General features: G+C 37.2%; 1 pseudogene across 1 annotated transcript; it reads right to left on the bottom strand.

Moving 5' to 3' along the window:
- Positions 1-4,931: 4,931 nt before the first annotated feature.
- LOC103270099 lies at positions 4,932-5,381 on the bottom strand (annotated as a pseudogene). Its single transcript, XR_002482513.1, has one exon. The product of XR_002482513.1 is annotated as a 60S ribosomal protein L32 pseudogene (transcript).
- Between the last annotated feature and the right edge of the window lie 7,250 nt (positions 5,382-12,631).

The following is a 12,631-nucleotide window of genomic DNA, read 5'->3' as shown; positions in this document are numbered from 1 at the left end:
TCCAACTCAAAAAAAAAAATAATAATAATAATAATAATTTCACTGGGCTTGGTGGCTCAGCCTGTAATCCCAGCACTTTGGGGCGCTGAGGCGAGTGGATTGCCTGAGCCCACAGGTTCAAGACCAGCCCAGACAACTTGATGAGACCTCATCTCTACAATAAATTTTTTAAAAAATTAGCCAAGTGTGGTAGCGCGTGCCTGTAGTTCTGGCTACTTGGAAGGCTGAGGTGGAAGGATCGCAGGTTGTCACTGGAGTGGCTGTGAATGTGCCACTGCACTCCAGCCTGGGTGACAGAGTGAGACTTCAACACACACACACACACACACACACACACACACACACACACACACACACCTCTAGTAAAATTTTATTCAAATTGACTTTTGTTTAGATTTTACTTAAATTATATACATTGATTACTTGCTTAAATTGCTGAAAACGATTGAGGTATAAGTTTTCTTTAAAGATGATGCCATTGCCTCAATTCCCTGAAATAGATAGTAACTATAAAGCCATTGTTTCCTTGATTTGTGGTATATGATGGAAACACTTGCAGTACAAAAAGGTAATTAACCTTCACCTGTTTAATTGTTCCCTCTTTTAATGAAATGGAATGAAAATTTTTTTGTTCCTCCAGTGATAGATATTAAGTATATTAATTTTAAATGTTCCTCAAGCTTTCAAAATTATTTCCTAAATCACTGGATTGGAGCATAAGCAAGATAATATTAAACACCAAAAGCTACCTACTGTACAAGTGTTCTTTATTGCTTATTCTGTGGAAGTTGATATTTTTAAAACATAGGTAGCAGACATTCTACAAAATACTTGCCCAATATTCCTTGAAACTATCAAGGTCATGAAACACAAGGAAAAACTGATAGACCAGAAAAGACTAAGAACACCTCACTGGTGGAGAGGAGAAGGCACATTGCCTTGTTCCTGCTAGTCAAGGGATAAAGCATACATATTTCTCCCTATTCTCACTAAGCATGCCTTTTTCTTTTTCTTTTGTCTACATCTGTTAGCACTTCTAAGTTAAAAATATATTTGGTGCTCAGTCTGGGATTTATAAAATGCAAAAAGAAAACAAAACCAAGGAAACTGCCATATTCTTCAAGTACCAAGGTCCCTATCTAATCTGTTTTTCTCTCTGCTCTGAAGATCATCTTATGTTTGTTTTAAGTATTTCCTGAGCTTTTAGCTGTACTTAGTGGGAGGAACAGGGAAAAATGTGTATGCTCCATCTTGTCTAGAACCAGAAGTGTCTTCTAACAAATAAATTGCTTTATATATTTTAATGTTATGTTATTACATATAGCTGGGCTTAGAATTGATATATCTTCCTTGTCAATCAAATCTTTTATTATTAAATATGGTATCTCTTTGTAATCTAGTAATCACTTTTTGCCTTAAACATTTTATTATAATATAGATGCACTGCTTTGGGGGGGCTGGTATTTGCCTGTTATATCAAAATAACTGAGTCCTGCAGAGATGGGAGTCATAGGACGCCTCTGCTGACTTTGACTCAAGAACTGCTTATAGGTACTGCTTAAGGAGATAGGAAGGGATGGGGCATATAGGGAACATGACCACTCATTGGGTGCCATGTCCACTACTAGAAAGGAGAAGCCTCATGAGAAGCCCAAACCTCATCTTTACACAATATATTTATGTAGCAAATCCTCACATATACCCCACGATTCTAAAACTAAAAAAAAAAAAAAATGGCAGCTAGGATGCCTCCACTAATTTCTCCTTCACTCTTGTTTCCACTCAGGATCAAACTTGCATGACCATCTAGTGGCCCTCTCTAGAGGGCCTTACCCAGCTACTTCCATTTTCTCTCACAGGTGTTTCTCCTAATAAAATCCTTGACCATTTAATCATCTCTTGTCATTTGCTTTTCAGAGGATTTAGATTAATGCAAGTTAGTAGCTGACTCCTAAAGACAAAATGGTATTCTGCCTTCTGTGCCTTGCAAGAAGGACACAATCAACATTTTGTATTTGCCCCCAGATTAAGGCACTGGATTGCTTGCCATATAGATTAGCCACATAGCTTTCAGTTCTTTCTCTAAAATTTCTGAATCATTCAGGCCCATTCTACCAGTTTTTTCAATCCAGGGTCATAGTAGTCGGATCTGAGGTTATGTGTACAGGAGACAGAGGAAGGTCTTTGCCATGGAGGCTGACACAGGAGAAGGCTATGGTCAGAACACATGGAAAAGTGAGCAAAAAAAGCAGAAGAGCAGCTCCAAATGAAGTGTGGAAATGAGCAGTGCAGAGTCTAAAGGAGCAAGCTGCTTATGCCCTGGAATAGTTGGATTGGTTGGTTATATTCAAATTCATTTTTTATTTGTATAAATGTGTAATGTTTTGACACATATATATGTTGTGTAATAATCAGAACATTCAAAATCCTCTCTTCTAGCTGTATTGATATATCCATGGGAGCCAAAAAAATATATACACGTTTTAAGAGATGTTATCTGTGTATTGCTTTTTGAAGTTAAGTTATGATAGCAAGGTAGTATGATGTTCGTGCAAAAGATTGGCATTGATCAAATAAATGCTAGCATCACCATGCAATAGGCAGGACAGTCAAACAAAATAGTGGAAGGATGATTGTTGTTTGAGGGGCAAAAGATCATTTTGAAGTGGTACTTGAAATTTTTGAATGTTGTGGAAGTACAAGGACAATGGAGGCGTGAGTATGAAACGGAACCTCCAACATGCCTAGCAATTGCATGTATTTATAATAATTTTGAGATGTGTGGTACCGTGTGTGATGTGCACAAGGGAGGACCTGGGAAACCTCTCACAACAACAAATCCTGCAGTAGTTCGCTGTAACAAGAAGTGCCTGGATATTGATGGTAACCATTTTGAGCACCTCTTATAATTGAAGAAGTCAAATGTGCTTGTATTCATCTTTTGTTATCAGTGTATGTTGAGTATTACAATTTTAACACAGTTTTTTCTTTTTAAAAATGTGTATACTTTTTTGGCACCCTCTGTATACAGTACATTATTAACTATAGCCACACTACTATGCAATAATATAACTTATTTCTCCTAACTGTGACTTTGTACCTGTTGATCAACCTCTCCTCATCTCCCCCTGCATTTTCCAGCCTCTGGTAACCACTGTTCTACATTATTTGCATGAGATCAACTTTTTTTAGATTCCACATGTGAGATCATATGGCATCTAATTCACTTAAAATATTATTTTATATGGTCATTTCTAAAGATTTATCCACAATACTTTTGCTCCTCATCCTTTCTTGTACCCTAGACTGTCCATCTAGGATTTTTTTTCCTCCTAAACTATATTCTTTGGAAGTTCATTTTGAAAGACTTAGCTTTCATAGTTTTCATAGTTAAACTGAACCAGGTTTGAAGTGGGGATTATTATCTAAAATTGATTTTATTTAATCCACTAACTGAACAATATAGTTGGTTATGGAATTGTAATTTGACAATTATTTTCTCCCAGGAATACTAAATATATTTCCTTAGCTTCTAGATTTCACTATTGCTGATATTGCTGATGAAAAAATATGCAACCATTTTGATGGTGTTCCTCCTTAGGTAATTTATCTTTTCTTTCTGGTTATTTTGTAGATTTTTTTTCTGGCTAATTTTTTCTAAATTGATTTTTTTAGAGATGGATACTTGCTAAGTTGCTCAGGCTGGTCTTGAACTCCTGACCTCAAGTGATCCCCCGAAAGTGCTGGGATTACAAGTGTGAGCCACCATGCCCACCCATGCTTTGTAGATTTTTTTAAACTTGTCTTTTTATATTCTTCAGTTTTACTGCAGTATATCTAGGTGTGGATTTTTTTTTTTTTTTAATTTACCATGCTTGGAATTAGGATTTATCTATGATCTATTTCTAGAACTCTCAAAAGATATCTGTTAGATCTTCCTACATTATCCTCAATCTTAGTTCAGGCTGCTATAAGAAATTACATAGTCTGGATGGTTTAAACAACAAACATTTTTCACAATTCTGAAGTCTAGAAGATCAAGATCAGGTTGCCAACACGGTTAGGTTCTGGTGATGGCCCTCTTTTGAGGTTACAGATTGCTGACATCTTGTATCTTCACAGGATGGAAAAAGCACAACGCTCTTTGGGTCCCTCTTAGGGCATTGCTATTCATGTGAACTCGACCTTTATTACCTAATTACTTCCCACAGGCCCACTTGGGGGTAAGTGAACATTCAGGCCATATCATCCTCCATGTTTTGTAATATTTTCTTTTCCTTTCTCCTGAATCAGAGTCTCACTCTCTTGCCCACACTGGAGTGCAGTGGCACAATCATGGCTCACTGCAGCCTCTTACTCCTGGGCTTCAGGCAGTCCCTCTACCTCAGCTTCCCGAGTATTATTTTTTGTAAAGACAAGATCTCATTATGTTGTCCAGGTTGGTCTTGAGCTCCTGTGCTCAAGCAGTCCTCTCACCTCAGCCTCCCAAAGTGATCAGATTACAGATGTGAGCTGCTACAACCAGCCTTGTCTTAGTACTTTCACCTCTTTGTGTTTTTGGATTGCATTCTGGGTAATTTCTTTGCCTTCACCTAACAGATTATTCTCTCTTCAGCTCTGTTCATTCTGATTCTAAACCCATCCAATATGTTGTTAATGTCAGTTATTTTATTTTTTATTTCTACAAATTCTATTTTGGTTTTTTATTTCAATTTTGCTTGGTCTTTCTTTATAGTCTCTTGTTTCCTGCACAAATTTTCATTTTGCTCTTGTATTTCTCTTAACTTATTGATCATATTTTCTGTCAGATAATTTGATATCTAAAGACTATTTCTGTGTTTGTTGATTCTACTGGCTTTGCTTGTGTTGCTTGTTTCCCTGTGTTTTGTTTTTTGTTTTTGTTTTTACCAAGGAAAATGCCAGAGGGCAGTTTTTATGGTTTTATTTAAACACAAAGCATGCACATGAGCTGTCTATTCATTTTCTTCACAGCGCAGCCTGGCATTAGGATTGGTGACTCTAATGGCCAGCTGGGCTGCTCTTTCTACAATGGCTTTGTGGTTCTTGGAGGAAACATTGTGTGCAATCTCAGCACAATAAGATTTGTTGCACATCAGCAGCACTTCCAGCTCCTTGACATTGTGGACCAGGAACTTCCGGAAGCCACTAGGCAGCATGTGCTTGGTTTTCTTGTTGCTCCCGTAACCAATGTTGGGCATCAAGATCTGGCCCTTGAATCTTCTACGCACCCTGTTGTCAATACCTCTGGGTTTCCGCCAGTTACGCTTAATCTTGACATATCAGTCTGACTGGTGCCGGATGAACTTCTTGGTCCTCTTTTTGATGATCTTGGGTTTCACCAGGGGTCTGAGGGCAGCCATGATACCGGGTAGGAAATGGCTGCCACCTCGGTAGGCAGCACCAAAGAAGAGAGGGGACCTTCCCTATGTTTTGTAACGTCTTTCAATGAGCTGATTTTTTTCCCTTAGAATTTTATGGAAAGTCTTTGAGAATTCTGATGAAGATTTGTTTTGTTTTTTGTTTTTCAAAAAGGATTTTCATTTTTTTTCCTACTTGTTGAGTTGCTTAGGAATACTACCCAAGCAATTGGATAACATGGATAATCTTAAATTCAGTTTCAGCTTGAGTTTATCATCACCAGAGGAATTCTTTCTTTTAATAGCTGAAGAAATCAAGACCCAGAGAGATGAAGAATACTCTCAATTCATGAGGATTCTTAGTAGTATTTATTCATGCATTAAATAACTATTCATTGAGTATGCTATGTCCCAGGCACTGTCCTAGATGCTGGGACGATAGTATCATGCCAAGTAAGATGGAAAAGGACCCTGGCCCTTGATTTTATAGACCACAACGGGAATGACAAGTCAAGTAAACAGTACTTCACATAGAGAACATTTCTATTGATAAAAATAATATGGCATGTGTTTATAGGGGACAGGGGCATGGTGATATTAGGGTATATGGTCAGGGAAGGCCTTTACGGGGAGATGACCATTTAGTTGGAGACCTAAATAAGGAGGAACCAGTCACGTGAAGGGCAAAGAGAAGAGTGTGCCAAGCAGCAGCTGCAAAGAGCAGTTAGGAGGGAGATTGAGTTTGAGGAGCAGAAAGGAGGCCATGGTATGTGAAGGGGAAGAGCAGCACAAGTTGAGGCCAGAGGCTCACACAGAGACAGGGCACTCATGGTAAGGGGCTTGACTCTCATTCTGTGTGTCATACGAGACTGGAGGAGGATTTTAAGCAGGACTGGGACTAGAAACCAAAAAACTTCGTCAGACATAATCAGACTTACAATTTTTAAAAACTTAAAAGGTGATAAGATAAATTTTATGTGAATTTAACTGAATAAAAACAAAAGGAAAAAAAACTTCTCTAGAAAATGCAGTGCTTAGTGTAAGCAATTAAAAATTTCTCAAATTTAAAAACTGCCATGACATTCATTAGGCTGAAATAGCAAGCACAGTCAAAGCCAGTGGCAAAGGGATCAGAAAACTAGTTCATCTAAATACACACTGTAGATATGTCATAATAATTCCGCATTTTGAGTGATTACTACTTTCTTGCTAAGAAACTTTGTTTCCAGCCGGGCTCGGTGGCTCAGCCTGTAATCCCGCGCCTTTGGGAGGCTGAGGTAAGAGGATTGCCTGAGCCCGCGGGTTCAAGACCCGCCTGGGCGGCGAGACCTTATCTCTACCATAAATCAAAAAATCAGCCGGGCGTGGTAGCGCACGCCTGTAATTCCGGCTACTTGGAAGGCTGAGGCGGAATGATCGCCGGAGCCCAGCAGTCGAGGCTGCGGTGGCCGGGAGCGGCCGCTGCACTCCAGTCTGGGCGACAGAGTGAGACTCCAACTCAAAAAAAAAAGCAACTTTGTTTCCTAAAATTATAAACTATTATAGATTTCATTTGCAATTACATTAGAAAGGCTGAAACGTTCCTCTTTTCCTGGATAATCTTAAGTTATTTTGACACAGAAAAGCAGCCTCCATTTACAACTCAAGTAATAGTGCTTCAAATAAAGAGTTTCAGGGCTGAACATAGCTCATGTAAACTTCATTGGCTTTTTAAATTTCACATTTTTAAAAAATTGACATTTTATATATTCATGACATACATAGTGATGTTTTAATAAATATAATGTACAGTGATCAGATCAGAGTAATTAGCATAACCATTACCTCAAACATGTATCATTTCTTTATGTTGGGAATGTTCAATATCCTCCTTAGCTATTTAAAACTACATACTATAGGAGGAATGACCCCCCCAAAACTGGAATTCTCTTCTGGAGGATGGGCCCCTTGTGATACACTCAGAATTTGTTCCTCTGGATCAATCAACCAAAGTTTCTATCTGGAAGTTTTGAGAAGGCTGAATCACAGTTTGCAAAAGAAATGTCCCGAGTTGTGGCAAACAGGTGACTGGTTCTTCCACCATGACAATGCACCTGCCCACACTGTGCTGAATGTTCAGCAGTTTTTGACCACAAATGGCATAACCCCTGTGCCCCACCCTCCCTATTCACCTGATCTTACCCCTGAGTGATTTTTGTTTGTTTGTTTCCCTGATGAAAAAAAGTCCTCCAAAGTCATTTTGCCAATGTGAAAAGGGTGAAACAAAAAATGGCAGAAGCACTAAAAGGCATCAAAATTGACAAGTTCAAAAACTGTTTTGAGCAGTGGAAAAACAGGCCCCAATAGGTGTATTGCATCAAACAAAGAGTATTTTGAAGGTGACTGAAGTAAGAATAAATACATACTTTTTTTTTTTTTTGAGTTGGAGTCTCACTCTCGCCCAGACTGGAGTGCAGCAGCCGCTCCCGGCCACCACAGCCTCGACCTGCTGGGCTCCGGCGATCCTTCCGCCTCAGCCTTCCGAGTAGCCGGAATTACAGGCGTGCGCTACCACGCCCGGCTAATTTTTTGATTTATTGTAGAGATGAGGTCTCGCCTGCCCAGGTGGGTCTCGAACCCGCGGGCTCAGGCAATCTGCTCACCTCGGCCTCCCAAAGGCACGGGATTACAGGCTGAGCCACCGAGCCCGGCTATTATACATACTTTTTTATAAATAAATTCCTGGGGATTTTTTTCTCCCCCCTCATATTATTGTTAAGTATAGTCATTCTACATTGCTATAGAACACTAGAACTTATTCCTCTATCTAGCTGTAATTTTGTATCCTTTAACAAATCTCTCCCTATCCTACTCCTTCACCTACCCTTCCCAGCTTCTAGTATTCTCTGTTCTACTTCTATGAGATAAGATTTTTTAAGTTTCAGCATATGTGTGAGAACATGCAATGTTTAACTTTCTGTTGCTGACTTATTTCGCATAACAATGTCCTCCAGTTCCATCCATGTTGCCATGAATAACAGGATTTCATTCTTTTTTAATAGCAGATATTATATCATTGTGTATACATGCCACATTTTAAAAATCTATTCCTCTGTTGTTGGAAACCTATGTTGACTCCATGTCTTGGCTATTGTGAACAGTGCTACAATAAACATGGAGGTGCAGATAGCTCTTTGATATAATGGTTTCCTTTCCTTTGAATACATTTCCAGTAGTGGGATTGCTGAATCATATGGTAGTTCTATTTGTAGTTTTTTGAGGAAGCGCCATACTGTTCTCTACAGTGGTTGTACTAGTTTCCTTCCCACAAATAATGTATAAGAGTTACCTTTTCTCTGCATCCTTGCCAATATGTGTTATTTTTAATCTTTTTTAAAATTTTCATCTTAACCAGGGTGAGATAATACCTCACTGTGGTTTTGATTTGCATTTCCCTGATAAGTGATGTTGGGCAATTTTTCATATATTTGTTGATCATTTGTATGTATTCTTTTGAAAAATGTCTGTTCAGATCATTTGCCCATTTAAAAAATGATAGTGTTTGTGTGTTTTGTTGTTGTTGAGATATTTGAGTTCCTTATATATTCTGGATGTGAATCCCCTGTAAGACAAGTAGTTTGAAAATATTTCTTCCATTCTGTAGGTTGTCTTTTCATTCTGTTAATTTTTCCGTTGCTTTGCAGATTTTTAGTCAGGTATAATCCCCTTTGTTTATTTTTGCTTTTGTCGTATATGTTTTTGAGGTCTTATTTATGAAATATTTTCTGACCAGGCATGGTGGCTCATGCCTGTAATCCCAGTACTTTGGGAAGTGGAGGCAAAAGGATTGCCTGAGTCCAGGAGTTCAAGACCAGCCTGGGCAACTTGACAAGACCTTGTCTCTACAATAAATGAAAAAATTAGCGAGGCATGGTGGTGCACACCTGTGGTTCCAGCTACTTGGAAGGCTAAGATGGAAGGATTGCCCGAGTCCAGAAGGTCAAGGCTGTGGTGGCTATGAGCATGTCATTGCACTCCAGCTTGGTTGACAGTGAGATGCCAACTCAAACAAAAAAACCTCTACATATGTACACACACACACACACACACACACACACACACACACACACACAAACGTACACATATGATATTTCCCCAGACTAATGTCCTGAAGCCTTCCCTATGTTAGTCTAGTAATTTTATCATTTTGGGTTTTACATTGGGTCTTTGACTTATTTTGAGTTGGTTTTTATATGAGATGAGAGGTGAGGGTCTAGTTTCATTCTTCTGCATATGAACATCCAGTTTTCCCAGGCCAATTTATTGACCAGACTGTCCTTTCACCAATGAATATTCTTGGCAACTTTGTCAAAAATCAGTTGGCTGTGCCTATGCAAACTAATTTCTGGGTTCTTTCCATTCCATTGGTCTATGTGCCTGTTTTTGTGTCAGTACCATGCTGTTTTGATTACTACAGCCTTGTAGTATAGTTTGAGGTCTAGTAGCGTAATATCTCCAGGTTTGTTCCTTCTGCTCATGGTTGCTTTGGCTATTTGAGGTCTTTTATAGTTCCATACAAATTTTAGAATATTTTTCCATTTCTATGAAGAATGTCATTGGTGTTGTAAAAGGGATAATACTGAATTTATAGATTGCTTTGGGTAGTATTGTCATTTTAACCATATTAATTCTTAATTCTTCTGATCCATGAGAATGAATTGTTTTTCCATTTGTACCCTCTTCAATTCCTTTCATCAGTGTTTTGTAGTTTTCCTATAGAGGTCTTTCATCCCCTTGGTTACATTTATTCCTAGGAATTCTATTTTTTGCAGCTATTGCAAATGAGATTGCCTTCTTGATTTCTTCTTCAGTCAGCTTATTGTTCATGTATAGAAATGCTACTGAGTTATGTATATTAATTTTGTATTGGGCAACTTTACTGAATCTGTTAGTTCTAAGAGGTTTTTGGTAGAGTCTTTAGGTTTTTCTTTATAAGATCATATCACCTGCAAACAGGTACAATTTGACTTCCTCTTTTCCAATTTGATGTCTTTTATTTCTTTCCTTTGTCTAATAGTTCAAACTGGGACTTTCAATACTATGTTGAATAAAAGTCAGAGTGGGCATCCTTGTCTTGTTTTAGTTCTTAGAGAAAAAGCATTCAGTTTTTTTCCCATTTAGTAAGATGTTAACTGTGGTTTATCATGCATGGCCTCTATTTTGTTGAGGTACCTTTCTTCTATACCCAATTTATGATGAGTTTTCATCACAAAGGGATTTTGACATCTTTATCAAAAGATGTCAAAAGATCAAAAGACATCAAAAGATGACTATGTGGTTTTTGTCCTTCATTCTATATAGAATATATGACATTCATTGATTTGCAAATGTTAAACCATCCTTGCATTTTGGGACTAAATCCCACTTGACCACAGTGTGTGATCTTTTTGATGTGTTGTTGGATTTGGTTTGCTAGTGTTTGGTTGAAAATTTTTGCATCTATGTTTATCAGGGATTTTGGCCTATACTTTTATTTTTTTGTTGTGTCCTTGTCAGGTTTGGGTATCAGGATTATGCTGGCCCTGTAGAATCAGAAAAAACTGCCTCTGCTTCAATTTTATGAAACAGTTTGAGAAGAATTCGTCTTTAAAAGTTCTGTAAAATTCAATGGTGGACGCATCCAGTCCTGGACTTTTCTTTGTTGGAAAACTTAAAACAAACAAACAAACAAACAAAAAACTTGTTCAATTTTGTGACTTTTTATTGGTCTGTTCAGGTTTTCTATTTCTTCTTGGTTCAATCTTGACAGGTTTTATGTGTTCAGGAATTCATCATTTCCTCTAAGTTTTCAAATCTATTCACATATAGTTGTTCACAGCAGTTTCTAATGATCCTTTGTATTTCTGTGGTATTCACTAGTGACATCTCCTTTTTAATTTCTGATTTTATTTATGTGCGTCTTTCCTTTTTTTTTCTTTGTCTAAATAATGGATTGTTGATTTTCCCTTCTAAAACCAGCTTTTGTTGCATTGATCTTTTGTAATTTTTTGTCTTCATTTATTTTTGCTCTTGTCTTTATTATTTATTTTCTTTTACTAATTTGGAATTTGGATTTGTTCTTGCTTCTCTAGTTCTTTAAGGTCATTGTTAGGCTATTTATTTGGAATCTTTCTAGTTTTCTGATGTGGGCATTTATTGGTATAAACTTGCCTCTTAATACTGCTGTTGCTGTGTTCCATAAGTTTTGATATGTGGTGTTTTTACTTTAAATTTGTTTCAAAAGCATTTTAAATTTCATTGATTTCTTCCTTTATCCATTGGTCATTCAAGAGCATATTAATTGCCATGTATTTGTATAGTTTTGAATGTTTATCTTGTTATTGATATCTAGTTTTATTGACTTGTGGTCAGGTAAGGTACTTAATAGGAGTTCAGTTTTTAAAAATTTTTGCGACTTATTTTGTGTTTTAACATATGGTCAATTCTGAAGAATGCTCCATAGGTTGATGAAAAGAATGTGTATTTTGCTATTGTTGGGTGAAATGTTCTGTATTTATTAGGTTCATTTGGTTGTGGTGCAATTTAAATTTAATGTTCCTTTGCTGATTTTCTGTTTGGATGATCTGTCCAATGCTGAGAGTGGGGTGTTGAAGACTCCAACTATTATTGTATTGGAGTCTATCTCTTCCTTTAGATTTACTTATGTTTTTCCATGTTCAAATGTTGATAATAAAGAAAATGTTTAAAATGTTAAAAGTTAGATCTGATAACATTTGCATTATGTATCTGGGTACTTCAGTGTTAGCTGCATATATAATTGTCACATTCCTTTCCTTGCCTCTTGTTATAGCTTTTAACTTTCTTTGCTTTGTCTGCTATAAGTATAGCTACCCTTGCTCACTTTTGGTATCTATTTGCATGAAATGCTTTTTTTCTGTCCTTTCACTTTCAGGTTATTTGTGTCTTTAGGTAAGGCAAATTTCTTGTAGGCAGCATGTGAATGGTTTCCTCTTTTTTTTTTTTTTTTAATTCATTTAGCCAGTCTATATCTTTTAAATGAAAACTTTAATCCAACTATATTCAAGAGTATTATTCATAGGTGAGGACTTATCCTGTCATTTAACTGATTATTTTCTGATTGTCTTTTATACTATTTGTTCCTTACTTCCTCTTTTATTTATTTTTGTGGCTGGATGGTTTTCTGTAGTGATAAGATTTGATTCCTTCTTTTTCTCCTTTCTGTATTGGTTCTATCAGTGAGTTTTACTGTTCTG

The sequence above is a fragment of the Carlito syrichta genome, unplaced genomic scaffold, assembly GCF_000164805.1.
Source record: "Carlito syrichta isolate Samal-C Ts95f unplaced genomic scaffold, Tarsius_syrichta-2.0.1 Scaffold309726, whole genome shotgun sequence".
NCBI classification, from domain to species: domain Eukaryota; kingdom Metazoa; phylum Chordata; class Mammalia; order Primates; family Tarsiidae; genus Carlito; species Carlito syrichta.
This window is presented reverse-complemented; position numbering and strand designations above follow the sequence as displayed.